Consider the following 15,407-nt stretch of genomic DNA (forward strand, 5'->3'; position numbering starts at 1 on the left):
CCAGCATCCGCAGTTTTTTTGCTTTTAAAATCAGGCCTCATTGGCTCGAAGGTATGATTGGCTCATTATCATTGGTGTCAAGTCAATCTCTGACTGTTCCAAATTGTTCTGCTGATGTTATGTCTTGGAAAGAAATTTGCAAGAAAAAAAGTGAAATCGCCAGAGGCTCTGGCTCTTCAAATTCAATCATTGTAGCTCATGCAAGTAACCAACTGAACCAGCATAGTGCAGTGTTTGGTTATGCAGGAGATGGCTTACAGCAATATCAAACTCAGGCATTAAGGGCAACATTGGATTCTATAAAGTCCAATTTTTGGACTTTGAGGCCTCTTAATCATCAAAAATGGCACCTGTGCTGCATGCGCACACTTACTGACATGAAGTATGCTGGATGCCATCTTCATAAAGGTGCTTGCACACGGAGCTGACAAGTGCCAACAGCACGTAGAGCAGGCAGGGCATAACGTCAATAAATTTGACATCAATGCTGCCATGCTCCAGACTATGCCCTCCAGATGCAAGGCTCCTTAGACAGCACCTTCCAAACCCATGACCACTACCATCTAGAAGGACAAGGGCAGCAGATAGGTGGGAACACCATCACCTGGAAGATCCCCTCCAAGCCACTCACCATCCTGACTTAGAAATATACTGCCATTCCTTCACTGTTGCTGGGTCAAAATCCTGGAACTCCCTTCCTAATAGCACTGTGGGTGCACCAACAGCAGGGGTTCAAGGAGGCAGCTCACCACCACCTTCTGAAGGGTAAATGAGGGATGGGCAATAAATGCTGGCCCAGTCAGTGGAGCCCACATCCTGTGAATGAATAAAAAAAATCTCAACCTCTCAGAGATTGTTATGAAGAAGCCTCATTAGCATTATTTAATGGAATCATGAACTACATACAGATTAGAAGTTGGTTTATTCCATCTGGCTGTTGTTGCAATTCTGCATGGCTTAATTGCGTTCTATAATTGGGTTAAAGTTTCAAAATCCTGCAGGGAACGTGTGGGAAATGCCAAAGTACTTCTTATTTGCTGATTTAAGCCTTCTGTACAAACTAATGCTTCCACACATGGGTGGACTAGTAGGACTTCCATTTAGCATTGGGCATGGCTGGGAGAGTGTGCAGAGGGCATGAAGAGCAGGATAAGCTGCTGGTAGAGGGAGGAGGAGGAAAGGAAGAGAGGTATCAGCAGAAGGCCATCTCCAGAGGGCTGATTAAGGAGAAAATCTCATGCTTGAAATTCAGATCCAAAAAATGCTTGAGATGTCAGAGCTTCACTATCGAGGCTGTCACTGAACTCTGCCAATTGCTGCTACCACAACTCTAACCTCAGAGCAGGACAAGCCTTGCACTGAATGTGGCTGTCAAGGTGACTCTGGCTTTGAACTTCTATGTGCCTGGCTCTTTCCAAGCTAATTTTGGAGATAGAAGCAATGTCTCTCAGTTGGCAGTGCACAGAAACACTCCATGCAAAGAGAGATAACTTCGCCTCATTCATTTTTGCCAGAGAGAAGCAGGTGGAGTGAGAATGAGTGTTTACAAGGGTTACAAGGATTGCAGCATGCATAGTGCCAGGGTACTCACATATTGCCTTGCAGGCTCCTCTTGTCAGCTTTGCTATGTACCTGGACTGAAAGGGGTTTCACTCCCTCAATGTGCAGCTGGTGTGTGACCACAGTCAGCAGATCATCAACTCAGTGTCTGATATTCTGGCAGCAATCACACTGTGTTCATTCTGCCACACTCCTCTGTGCCAGTTGTATTTTAACTACCATGGTAAACCAAAGGATGACAAGGGTCATCCAGCGTCAACATGTTTGATAACTCCAGCTCACAGGCTATGCGCACATAACGAGAGCCATGCTGCCTTGGAAATCTAATAAAGCAGACCATTGGCATGCTGAAGCAATGATTTCACTGAGATAAAAACAAAAAAACTGCGGATGCTGGAAATCCAAAACAAAAACAGAATTACCTGGAAAAACTCAGCAGGTCTGGCAGCATTGGCGGAGAAGAAAAGAGTTGACGTTTCGAGTCCTCATGACCCTTCGACAGAACAGTTCTGTCGAAGGGTCATGAGGACTCGAAACGTCAACTCTTTTCTTCTCCGCCGATGCTGCCAGACCTGCTGAGTTTTTCCAGGTAATTCTGTTTTTGTTTTCAATGATTTCACTGCCTGGTCCACTCTGGAGGAATCCTACAGCACTGATCAAACTATGATTTTCTAAGTGCATTGTTAACGCTTTCTTAATAATAGATTCCAACATTTTATCAATGACTGACGTCAGACTAACTGGACTAACATAGGAACATAAGAATTAGGAGCAGAAGTAGGCCATTTGGCCCCTCGAGCCTGCTCTGCCATGCAATAAGATCATAGCTGATCACATTGTGGCCTCAATGCCACTTACGTGCCTATTAGTGCCCTATTTTCTCTCTCCCTCCTTTCTTGAATAGAGGTGTTACATTTGCTAGCTTCCAATCCACTGGGACTGTTTTAGAATCTAGGGAATTTTAGAAAATCATAATCACTGCATCTGCTATCTCTGCAGCTGCCACTTTAAAAACACTAGGATGTAGGCAGATCCTGCGGATTTATTGGCTTTTAGCCCCTTAAGTTTTTCTGATACTTTTTCTCTGCTGGTATCATTTACTTTAAGTTCCATTACCATAATGATTACCATTTACTTCTAGTGTGTAATTTGTATCCTTTACTGTGAAGACAGATGCAGAACATTTCTTCAATGTCTGCCATTCCCCAGGATATTTTCTCCTGTCTCTGCCTCTAAGGAGCCAATGTAGCTACTTCAGATGCTCTTTTTATATACTTGTAAAAGCTCTCATAATCTGTTTTTTTATATTGCTGGCTAGTTTACTCATTCTATTTTTCTCCTTTTGATCAACTTTTTAGACGCCCTTTGCTGGCTTCCAAAATTCTCCCAATCCTCAGGCTAACTATCTTTTCAGCATCATAAACCTATCCTTTTAATCTAATACTATCCTCACTTCCTTCGTAAGCCATGGATGGATCTTTCTCGCTGAGCTTTTGTGTTGTAATGGAATGCATCTCTACTGAACATTTTGAATTGTTTCTTTAAATGTTTCCTGCTGTTTCTTTGCTGCCAGACCTTTGAGTCAATTTATGCAACCCACTTTAGCCAGCTCTCTCCCCTCATATCTATGTAATAGAATTTGTTTAAGATTTTTGTTTCAGATTCAAGTATATCGCTCTCAAACTTAATTTAGAATTCAAATGTATTATGGCCACTTTTCCCAGAAGTACTATAACTCTGCCTCATTATACAATGTTGGATCTAAAATAGCTTTGCCCCTAGTTGATTCCACAGTGCATTATTTGAGGGAACTATCACCAAAGCATCCTACATACTCATTTTCCACGGGCTGAGTTTTATACTAATCGGGCGCCTGACCCAATCGGGCGTGAAATCGCACGAGATGATGTTGGGTGAGCATCCCGATGTCATCCTGCGCTTGTGCGATATTTCGATCAGCCGAGCGTGCGCAAAATCCGGAAGAGCGCCCGCCGACATTTAAGAGGGAATTAAGCCCATTAACAGCGCAATTGCCTGACATTTTACATAGCCCATCCAACCTTACAGTTGGCAGACCGGGGAATCGGCCAGGCGGACTTTGCATTTTCCATGAAACCTCATCCAAGGGTGGGATGGGGGTTTCCATTATTAAATAAAAATAAAAATCTGTGGACGGCATTTTTGCCATCTATATGTTCAGGTGCCTGATTATGATGGTTGGACATGTTTTTCCTCATGGTTTTTGGGTCTGTAGCTCTCTGAGGCGGCTCTCTGTCTTCAGGGAGCTTTCTCTCAGTGCTCCCCCGCGCCCGTGCCTGTGTTATCGCCCGCCCTCCTCCTGTCCCCACCCCAGCAGCACTGAGCCTTTCAGCACATGTTTCATGCTGGTGGCTCTGCTAATTGGCCAGCCCAGCGTGAAATCGCGGTCAGAGGCTGATTGCAGTCAGCGGTCCGTTTCCTGACTGCTCCCAGCCCCACAAATAGCACCCACCTGCCGAGCTGAAAACTCTGGGCCATGTTACCTTTGCCAATTTTGTTTGTCCAGTCTATATGAAGATTAAAGACCCCACAATTGTGACATTGCATTTGTTACAAACTCCAGTTATTTCTTGCTCAGTGCTCTGTCCAATGGTATAACCACTGTAGGGGGTCTATAAACTATTCCCCCCAGCCTTTCTCGAAAAGAAGATGATGTGGTGGTCAGTGACAGAGGAAAGGCAAAGATTGTATGATGAATGAGGCTGAGGTTACCTATCTTGCTAATTAATTATTTTATGTAGAGCTTTGGCAGAAAGGACCAGTCTTGTTAGCAGTCCCCTTTCCCCTTCATCCTCTGCTGCCTCCTCTTCTCCCTCTGCCTCCTTTTCCTCTGCTTCCTCCTTCTCATGGCCCTGCTCATCTGCTCTCTCATCTGATAAGTGCTGGCAAGAGTACAAGAGGGAGATTGCCTGAGTGTGAGTGCTGACTGCTCAGACAGGGAGGTGAGGTATCTGCAGGGAGAGGAATGAGCTGAGTTGCAATGTGTGTTGACCTGAGTCATGCCTTTCAGGAGAATACTGGGCATGTCAGAGTGTGAGGCTCTGCACCTGGAAGTTTTGCACCACTCACCTGTCATGTCCTCTTAAAGTCCTTGATGCTCTTGGTGCACCGTCTCCAGGTCAGAGTGACCACACTTCTGCTCATGACTTGCTCGGACACCTTAACCCAGAGCTGTCTGGCTGGAGGGTTTGTCCATCCTCTTCCTCTCGTCCTTTGTAGAGCTCACCTTATTTCAGCCTCCCAGATCTTTCAACAGGCCCTCCAGGTAAGAGTGAGAGACCCGGAGAGCAGCCTTCTCAGCTCTCCTCTCCAATCCTGTGGTTACTGCAGCCTCACAATTCCAGGTACTGGTGAGTTTTTCTTTCTCTAGCCATGCTCCTTTCAATTAGAAATGTTTCTTTCAACAGAATGGATGCATCATCCCTCCTGCCCTCCCTGATTGGTTGCAAAGGCTAAAGGTGGGATGACAATTGGTCAAGAGCGGCTGCCAGGCACACCAATCAGAGGTTTAGGTTGCAGACTTGAAAATAGCCCCGCTGTTCTGCAGGCACTAAGGTGGTAAGATTTAACGCATAGGGCAGAATTTTGCCCTTGTCGGGTGGGCTTGGTGGGAGTGGGCGGGGGTGGTCAAGAAGCCGACCGTCATCCGCGATCGGCATGGCACCGCGATTTCACGCTGATGGGCCAATTAAGGTCCTCCCAGAGTGAAAGGTGGCTGGGGAAGGTCTGAGAAGGGGCGGGGGGCATGATGTCCACCAGGTCCAATGGCAACCCAGTGGCCGATTCAGAAGCGGCCCAGGCAGCCTCTGGAAGGCTGCTATGGAAGGACACTGAAGTGAAGATGGGTTCCAGTCTGATTCAACATGGCAGGTGGGAGGGCAGGTCAGTGGGTCCATTGGCTCCGCGTTTCCCTGATGAGTGCCTCGCTACCCTCCTGGAGGAGGTGGCAACCAGGACGGAAACCCTTGTCCTCAGAGCCAGGAGGAGGAGGCCCCCGCTCCTCACCAAAAAGGCCTGGGAGGAGGTGGCACCCAGGGTGCGCAGCCACGATGCGGTGAGGTGCCCACGGGTGCAGTGCCGGAAGCACTTCAATGATTTCCTGCGATGGGGCAGAGTGAGTACCGTGTTGGCATGGGTCAGTGTGCAGAACAGTTAACAACCGGCCACCCCCTCCCCTCCACCGTGGACCTGAGGGGTGTCAGGGTGTGAGTGGCAACTGTCAATGACGCTGGAGCTGGCCAAGAAGGTGAGCCCTGGCTGCTTGGACTGGGTCCTTTGTGGCTCAAGGGCCACGGATTGGCTGAGCCCTGCCAGGTGCTCCTCAGCTGGGGTTGGCCAGGCTACAATGGCCGTGCAGTTATAGAGTGGACTAATCAATGCTCCCCTATCCTTTCAGGGAAGACATCCTATAACAACATTGAGAGGTCACAGACTGGCGGGAGACTCCCACAGCTCCCAATCTTGACGCGCTATGAACAGGAGGCACTGGAGCTCGAGAGGCGCCATGCACCTCGGTCACCCAGTCACGCTGAGGCTGGGGTGCCAGAAGAAGGTAAGAGTGCAACGCACTGAGGTGAGAATGTTGGCTGTTTAAACCATTGTAGTTTTATCTCTATATTAATGTGAGCCTTGAAACTGGAGTCACCATTGATAGTGGAAAGACAAGGGCACTATAATGCAGACATTTATTGTCTCACCAGAGTGCCTGACATGCACAATGACAGTGTCACGACTTAAGCTAATGACATGTCCTTCTTCTTCCTTTTAGGCTCACCAGCAGGCGCTCACCATGAGGACCCTGAGACCCACCCCTGACCCCGGAGGACCACCATGCTCAACACGCACCTGCGGCACACCCTCTCTGTCAAGCAGGCGCAGATACTAGCACCTCGGTAGGCATAAGATCGTCGTCTAGTATCTCGATGCACATTGGTGAGGGCATTTCACACTCGCTTAAGGTCCAGGCAGAGGCAGAGAGTTCCCAGGGCACCGGCAGTCTGAGGACTGCTGGAGACCAGGACGATGCTCAGTCAAAGGCTGATGATGAGCCTCTGGAGTCGTCCATTAGGCAGCAGATGCTGGAAGTCCAGCAGGGTGTGCGGGAGGATCTGATGGAGATACCTGAGGGAATGTGTGCCATGGTTCCAGTGATGGAGGAGTCCCTGTGGAGCATGACCACTGTGTTGACCCTTATGGTCGAGCACAATGCCTCCTCCATGGAGAGAGTGGTGACTCTCATGGGGAGGCTACTCCAGGGACACAATCAGGGGTCTCTGGGGATGCACTGGGACCTGCAAGCCCTCACAGGCAATGGCCTCAGCTGGTCAGTTTCTGCTTGGGAGATGGATTGGGCACCCAGTAACCTGGTTAGTTGCCCATCCATCAGTTGTGAGCAGGGAGGTCCAGAGCAACCTCATGTTGGCGCATGAGCTGCCTGTCATCTCTGTGGGCTCCACTCAGCCCACAGCTCCGGATGACACCAGTAGCTCCTCTGCCCCTCTGCCAGTGACTGTTGCATCTGTTGAGGCTGCGATGAATGGGGAGGTGCCAGCTGTGGTGCTGGCCACTCCCTCCCAGGCGGGGTCAGCACAGGCTCCATGGGCCAGAGGATGACCACCAAGGTCATCAAAGACAACGAGACAGCGGAGTGAGCAGCTGTCTCCAATGTCGGTGCCAGTGAGGCAGGAGCACCCGTGAATGTAAATGTAAAGCACCTTAAGCACAAAACGGCCTTATCACGGATGATATTTTGTTCCCCCGCTTGGTTTTATCTCATTTAATGGTGTGATTAAGGACACCAGTTTATGTTCATTTCAGCTCTGCTTCATATGCACAATTAAATGAGATTTTATTTTGTGCTATTGGCCTCTGTTTGCTTCATTTGTTCTGTAGGTGCAGGGTTAGCCATTATGTAATGATGAACGTGTGTCTCCTGAACCTTTATTGCACAGGCACAGGGTGTATGTTGGTGTCCAAGGAAATGGTCCTCTCTGGGATCGAGTATGGAGCCTGCAGCTCTCTCATGTGGTGGTGGTTCTTATTTGGCAGCCTAGCTGAAGGAGCATTGGATCAAAGCGTCCCGTATGTCCCTGTCTTCCTGGAGGTTACACAGGTCAGTGTCCATGCCCCCAGCGTTCTCCTCACCGTGCTTATCCTCGGACTCACTACTGGACTCATCGTCTGTTACCTGCACAGCTGCATCAACATCCTCTTCCTCCACTGCGTCACCCCTTGCCCAGATTGTGGAGAGTGCAGCATGCAACCACCATCAGTGACACGCGCTCTGGGGGGTGTTGCAGTGCACCTCCTGAATGGGCCAGGCATTAAAAGCGCATCTTGAGAAGATCTATGGTTCTCTCCAACACAGCCCTTGTGGAGACGTGGTTCCTATTGTACTGCTGCTCAGCTTCTGTTCTTGGATGGCGGAGAAGGGTCATGAGCCACCTTCTGAGGGGATAGCCCTTGTCACCCAGCAGCCAACCATCCAGCCGGGCTGGAGCACTGAAGAGCCCCGGCACCTGGGAGTGTCTTAGGATGTAGGAGCCGTAGGAGCTGCCTGGGTACCTTGCACAGACTTGTAGAATCAGCATCCTGTGGTCACACACTATCTGCACGTTCATGGAGTGGAAGCCCTTCCTGTTGATGAAGGCACCGGGCTCACCTGCTGGCGCCTTGATGGCCACATGTGTACAGTCTATAGCACCCTGGACACGGGGGAAGCCAGCAATCACTGCAAAGCCTCTGGCTCACTCTGCCTGGCTCTACTCGTCTGTACAGTAATGAATGAAAGTCAATGCACACCTGAACAGAACTTCTGTCACCAGCTTGACACAAGTGTGGACAGCTGGTTGGGACACCCCACACTCCCACTGAGCCCTGGAAAGAGCCAGGGGCATAGAGGTTGAGGGTCACTGTGACCTTCGGACCCACTGGCATGGGGTGTCCACCCACCCTGATCTCAGGGCCCATCCACTGACAAATGGAGGTCACTGTCTCCCGTGAGAGGCGGAGCCTCCTTTGGGATTGCACCTTGGATGTATTGAGGTAGCTGCATCGCCACCTGTAAACCCTGGCAGCAGGATAGTACCATCTTGTGTGGCCCCTTCCACCTTGGACTGCCAGCTGGCCCTGCCCCCCCACTTTGTGCCTGTGCCTCTCTTCCCACAGGTCACTCCCCAGGAAGCTGCACAGGGACGCATGGCCTCCTCTCCCTTCTGCCCCTCTCCTCCTCCTCAGAGGAGAAGGTGCCACCAGCGGAGACCACAATCCCCATTCCCAGGGTAAGGGAAGGCTGTCAGATACCTGAAAGGGCCCACATCACTGAATCCTTCAGGGGCCTGGAAGACACCAATGAGACCTGAAATAAAGCCTTGAAATGCTCAGAATGCAGCTCTGAAGCAAGATGAAGCTGTCCAGTTCAAATAAACAACAAGCAGCCCACAATCTCCAAAACTCCTCATTACTCACACTGACAATGCTGCTGACCTTTCTTATCCAGCTCATGGACGAGCTTTTGCAAATTGTGGCCTGCCCGTCTGCCTGTTTTGTTCGTGCAATGGCCGAAAATTCGCACAGACTATGTAAACACGGAGACAATTGGTGCGTCCAGGACCTTAACTGGCCTCTTAGTTAATGGCAGGCGCGCCTCTGTCTCCCTTGCACACCTGCCTAGCGAAATATCACAAGAGTGTGCGTTGACATTGACGCGCTCGGCTGATGTCAACACGTGTCATTTCACATTCGGGCGGGTCAGGGGTGTGCCCGCCTACTGAACGAAAAATCCTGCCCATACTGTCAGCATGTGAGATGGTGGCTGCAATTGTGAAATTGAGTGACGGTGTTCCTACATCTTTATTGTCTTTTTGCACTGCCTAGGCAGGTTGCACATTTTTGCTACCTGAATGGAAACAGGGACAATGGGAGAATTGTTGTAAGGGGAGGGAAGAAAGTAAGAAATGTAATTTCATACCAACAGAAACTTCTCAGTCAGAAGAGATTGTGGGATGGAGGAGAGAAGGATTAGGTATGTGGGAACCTCCATCCTTCATTTCTTCAGCCCACGAGGTACCCTCAGCAATGGCTGTCTCTTCCATGCTGTCTCCTTCATGGGGGTTCAAATGTGCAGGTTGGTCTCTCCCCCTCTGCTTAGCTCTTGCTGCCTCCAGTTGAGCACCACCTTGCCCTGCAAGAGAGAGAGAAGGGTGTGAGTGAGTGTGGGTGTTGTGGCTCTCATGGTTGAGTAGTTGCCTTTATGTGTAAGCTGTGAAATGTGGGTGTGAGGCTTGCAGCAGTGCTAAGTGTTTGAGGACCGGGTGAAGCAATGAATATTAGGTTACATCCTGAATAATAGAGTTCGTTGGTCGGTGAGTAATGTGGATGTGGTGCATTGACCAGTGGCTGTGGCTGGTGGTGCAGATGGTGGGATATCCCATTTAAAGATGCATTCATGGGCCTTGACCACTTGTGTGAGGTCATTAAGCTTGTCTGTACACTGCATCAATGTTCTTGGAGCTAGACCCCTGGCACTGTCCTCCACCACTGTCTCTTGCCATTGACATCTGAGCAAATGCCTGGAGTTCCTCCTTCGCCTTGAGGGTACAGGACACTGTCCTCCATTCCACCTCTTCAACGAAGATCTCCAGTGCATGGCCAGCCATTGTTGATCACTGGACAGTATACTCTTCCCAAAGTTCTCAACACCCCCGGCATCCAAAATGCAACTCCCCTTTAACAGGTGCAGGCTCGCATTAAATAGTGCTAGGCGCTCATGATATTGGGCCCCATGGTGATGTGTCCAGCCAAAGAACAGTGAGGGGTGCACCGACTGCACACAGAAATCATGATAACATGCAGCCAATATAAAATTGGCATCCTGCCTGCATTTCAATTAACTGGTGTGGGTTAATTGTGCATTATGACCCTGGCATCCATTTTTAAGGGTTATATTATTTAACCCCCATTTTCTAATCAAACAGTAATACAAAGTAAATAACTATAAACAACAGAGCAAAGCAAATAATTCATTTTCCAAATTTCAAAGACGACCTGTCTTGCAGCAACTGAAGTATAATAAATATTGCCTGCAGGGTAAATCTCTGTTTGCTGCATATGGTGAGATTGTGACCACATTCTCTGCAGCTGTCTTCGCATTATTTACTACACTTCATTAACAGCTAGGCAGGATATATTTGTTTTTAGGAAAATTAATCATTTTATTTTACACTGCTGTATACAACTGTTTACAAAGTGTCATGTTATACATTCCAGAAGCTGTCTGGAGGTAACTTGCTTATTTTTTTTTACCAAAGAGCTTCACAAAATTGCAGAAGTCCTGAAGTTCATCAATCTGTCGATGACACACTTGCTGAAGGTGAGACAAAAGTGTTATGTGCCAGGAAAACAATGGTTTTGTGTGTGTGTTTGTATATGTATGTAACAGCTGAAAGAATGACATGTCAAGTTTTCATATTTTAAATGTTTACAGTTGTTGTGTGATGTTGCATGTGCCTGCATGCCATTGTGATGTAAAGGTACTCGGCAGAGCAAGGGTTAACTTGTGACTGCCCACTGTATGATGTATAGAGTTACATGGTATTAGGCTCAGAAAGAACATTTTAGAAGCAGCTGGTGACAGTTGGTAGGAGCACCATGCATGCCATTAACTGGGATCTGTACATAGTTAAAGCTTAACAATAGGTGGTTCATGTTAAAACATGCAAGTCTCAAGATCTCATCATTGAGACATCAAACAAACCCATAATACAACAACTGTTGCAAGAGACTAAAAAAACACTATTGACTAAACACTGTTTTCTTTTTGAAGACAACTTATAATTTAAAGTATGGAAAAGAAATTCCCCAATTAACTTTTAGCATGACTGAAAATCTCCTGCTATGTTAATATGTTACACCGTCCCTTAAGTGGACACTTCATCCTCCAGGAAACAGTCTAAAATTACTCTCAGCTCCCGATGGCTTGCTTCCCTTTTACTTTCCAGAACAGATAAATAATAATCCAAGAACTGCCTCTCCCTGTGAGGGTCACACTGTAGATCCATTCTTCTAGCTCCAAGCTAGGTGAATCTTCCAGCTTCCTTTAAATCCTCATGAACTCAGTCTTCAGTCTGAGCGTGAGCTCCCATTCATATTCTGTGTGGTGAAGGATAGAGTCAACATTTTCTCTGCTTAAGTTGCAGTTCTAGCTGTTTCTACCTCTTGCTCTATACCTCTCAGATAACTGCAGAAAACACTAAACAAAGCTGCTTTCCATCTGTGATATTCATGGATATATAGGGAAGCCTGTAACCTAATCTCAAAGTGGCTTTCTCTACCCTTTTCCCCATGGCAATGGGAAACACATTAACCTTCTATACATGTAAAAATACTAATTGTTATCGTTGATCCAACTTCCTTTCATCTTTGAAGCAAATTGATAGTTTACAGCATAAGTGTTTACAACTTGATACCTGTAGCACATTCCTTGGACTCTGGGAGACACAGGGTCAACTCATGGTATACTCAGGGACTGCAGCCATTGTCTCCAACTGTAAGTATCATGTACCTTCTTCTCAGTGAAACAATCTGAGCTTCCTTTGATCTCTAACAAGCAAACCACAAAGGCTTACTGTCAGGCAGACTCCAGAACAGGTAATATGCCCCCGCTCCTTCATTTACCCTAAATCTAAAACCATGGTCCCAAAGTATAACAATGTTATAAACCTCAGATTTGTAGCAAAAGTAATACAAAAAAATAGAAAATTGAAAATCTGACATTTTTTAAAAACTCTAACAACAATTCACAACCTAAAGAAATGAAGGTACTTCTTTTTAATTCTTCACTTTCTAGACAATAGAGGTTAGTTGGCAGTCACTAACAATTGTTATTTCATTAAAAGAGTACTTACGCTGTTAATTGCTCGACAACTTTCTGTGGTGAGTTGAACAGGCAATTTATATTCAAATGCAGCAAATTCTTGATAATCTGGAGGACGAGGCTCCACAAATATCCCCATTCTCAATGATGGAGGAGCCCAGCATGTCAGTGCAAAAGATAAGGCTAAAGCATTTGCAACAATCTTCAGCCAGAAGTGCCGAGTGGATGATCCATTTCGGTCTCCTCCAGAGGTTCCCATATTCACGGATGCCAGTCTTCAGCCAATTGGATTTACTCCTCGTGGTATCAAGAAACGGCTGAATGCCTGGATACTGTAAAGACTATGGGCCTTGACAGTATTCCGGCAATAGTACTGAAGATTTGTGCTCCAGAACTTACTGTACCCCTAACAAAGCTGTTCCAGTAGAGCTACAACACTGGCATCTACCCGGCTATGTGGAAAATTGTCCAGATACATCCTGCACACAAAAAGCAGGACAAATCCAACCCAGCCATTTACCGTCCCATCAGACAACTCTCGATCATCAGTGAAGTAATGGAAGGGGTCATCAATAGGAGTTCCTCAGGGTAGTGTCCTCGGCCCAACCATCTTCAGCTGTTTCATCAATGGCCTTCCTTCCATCACAAGGTCAGAAGTGGGGATGTTTGCTGATGATTGCACAATGTTCAGCACCATTCGCGACCCCTCAGATACTGAAGCAGTCCATGTCCAAATGCAACAAGACCTAGACACTATCCAGGCTTGGGCTGACAAGTGGCAAGTAACATTCACATCACACAAGTGCCAGGCAATGACCATCTCCAACAAGAGAGAATCTAACCATCTCCCCTTGACATTCAATGGCATTACCATTGCTGAATCCCCCACTATCATTATCCTGGGGGTTACCAATGACCAGAAACTGAACCAGATTAGCTACATAAATACTGTGGCTACAAGAGCAGGTCGGGTGCTAGGAATCCTGTGGCGAGTAACTCACCTCCAGACTCCCCAAAGCCTGTTCACCATCTACAAGGCAGAAGTCAGGAGTGTGATGGAATACTCTCCACTTGCCTGGATGAGTACCACTCCAACAACACTCAATAAGCTTCACACCATGCAGGACAAAACAGCCCACTTGATTGGCACCCCATCCACAAACATTAACTCCCTCCACCACTGACACACAGTGGCAGCAGTGTGTACCATCTACAAAATGCACTGCAGGTACTCACCAATCCTCCTTAGATAATACCTTCCAAACCCACAACTGCTATCATCTCGCAGGTCAAGGGCAGCAGACACATGGGAACACCACCACCTGGATGTTCCCCTTCATGCCACTTACCATCCTGATTTGGTAATATATTGGTGTTCTTTCACTGTTGCTAGGTGAAAATCCTGAAACTCCCTCCCTTACAGCACTGTGGGTGTACCTACACCACATGGCTGCAGTGGTTCAAGAAGGCAGCTCACCACCACCTTCTCAAGGGCAACTTAGGATGGGCAATAAATGATGGCCTAGCTACTGATGCCTGCATCCCATGAATGAATAAAAACAAAAATCACTGTGAAATTTAAGGGAGAGATGCCATTTTCATGAAGCACAAATTGGCCAATAACTTCTACCAAGAGCAGAGGAGTGAGACTAATTGGATAGCTTTCCCACAGAGTTTGTAGAAGCATGATGAGCCAAATGGCCTCCTTCTGTGCTGGATGATTCTATGATTCTATCTGCTAATGACAGGAAACAACTGCTTCAGCATGCAGCTAGACAGGAAATATTTCTATTCACAGGGATAGCTGCAGCCAACTTATAAAATAAAAGGAACCGCCAATGGTTGCCAAGGTCATCACTGAAGTGTTATATCTCTGGTTCATCGCCAGCTACCACTACAATATTGGTAAATAAGCTCCTTACCTAAATATCAAATAACTGGTGCATTTGTCAGCATGCCCAACACCTTCTTACCCTTTTGCTCTGAGTAGCATGACATGGTGTCTTAATGTAACTGCAGTGGTAGATTTCCCAAAGTACAGATGCTACTTATCCAAGCTGAAGCTCACTCTAGGTGTTATTAAATGGCTAGGTTTGTGTTATGGTGGTTTGATGTATAAAGCTGCAGGAAATGTGACTGTGGCAAGGCTTTTAAATGTCAGCTGCAGATTGCATTTGTACTCTTTTGAAATATGGATTTGTATGAGGTACAAGAAAAGGCAGTAAGGCTGTTTTAATGTATTAGGTTAATAGCACATGTTGAATGGGTTTACTGGCAATATGTTGTGGCATATAATTTTGTGCCAGCTACTTGATAGTCTTTACCTTGCCAGGTTTTAATAGCCTGCCGCCTGCTCAGGTTCGGAAAGCACTGTCAACAACATCAAGCCGGGCTGCAATTTCTGCCAGGCTTAACTCACTGCTATCTTCCAGGAAGGGTGGTCTGGGATACCAAACAGGGAAAACCCTCCTCTCACCCACATCGTACAGGAGCACATGCATTTCTAAAGCCATCAAGCAGCGGGTTTGGTGCCACTCTGCCCCATGGCCATGCATTCCATTTAACTTCATTACAATGGATTTGCTTTCTATTATGTGCAGCCTTTCCAAAGGTTAGAAGAGTTCTTGCCCCTCTTGTAGCTATTTACATTTAAATGGCTGGTTCCCTATAAATCTAAGATTGTACGTAATTGATTCTCAAAGGAAATGGAATAAGGTCGTTCAGGGCATTGGGCTTAGTAGTGCCAAACTTCCAGGGAATCTCACATACTTGGTGGGACTGGAGTGGAATCATTGGCTTCAGGAAAATCTAACTTTGCGTACTCATAAGACGGAATAAATGTGAATGTCTAAGTTTATCCCTCTCTCTCCTACACATTGTTGACTATTTAATGATCCATTTAGTTAAACTGCATCTCTTGTTTATTTTCCAGGGA

General features: G+C 47.0%; 2 long non-coding RNA genes across 4 annotated transcripts in view; one reads left to right on the forward strand and one right to left on the reverse strand.

Moving 5' to 3' along the window:
* The window catches only part of LOC121290926, a 107,308-nt gene that overhangs the window by 24,728 nt on the left and 67,173 nt on the right, over positions 1–15,407 (forward strand). For 2 of the 3 annotated variants that reach the window (XR_005945900.1, XR_005945901.1), the window contains exon 2: positions 10,908–10,969. This is a non-coding gene — a long non-coding RNA (uncharacterized LOC121290926). Of the gene's footprint in view, positions 1–7,582; positions 7,712–10,907; positions 10,970–15,407 lie in introns of those variants that run through there. The other variant, XR_005945902.1, reaches the window with a different exon arrangement.
* Positions 11,497–15,407, reverse strand: part of LOC121290927 — a 32,370-nt gene continuing 28,459 nt past the window's right edge. Inside the window, exon 3 of the long non-coding RNA XR_005945903.1 lies at positions 11,497–11,748. This is a non-coding gene — a long non-coding RNA (uncharacterized LOC121290927). The remainder of the gene's footprint in view (positions 11,749–15,407) is intronic.

Source organism: Carcharodon carcharias, chromosome 18 (genome assembly GCF_017639515.1).
Source record: "Carcharodon carcharias isolate sCarCar2 chromosome 18, sCarCar2.pri, whole genome shotgun sequence".
In the NCBI taxonomy this organism is placed as follows: domain Eukaryota; kingdom Metazoa; phylum Chordata; class Chondrichthyes; order Lamniformes; family Lamnidae; genus Carcharodon; species Carcharodon carcharias.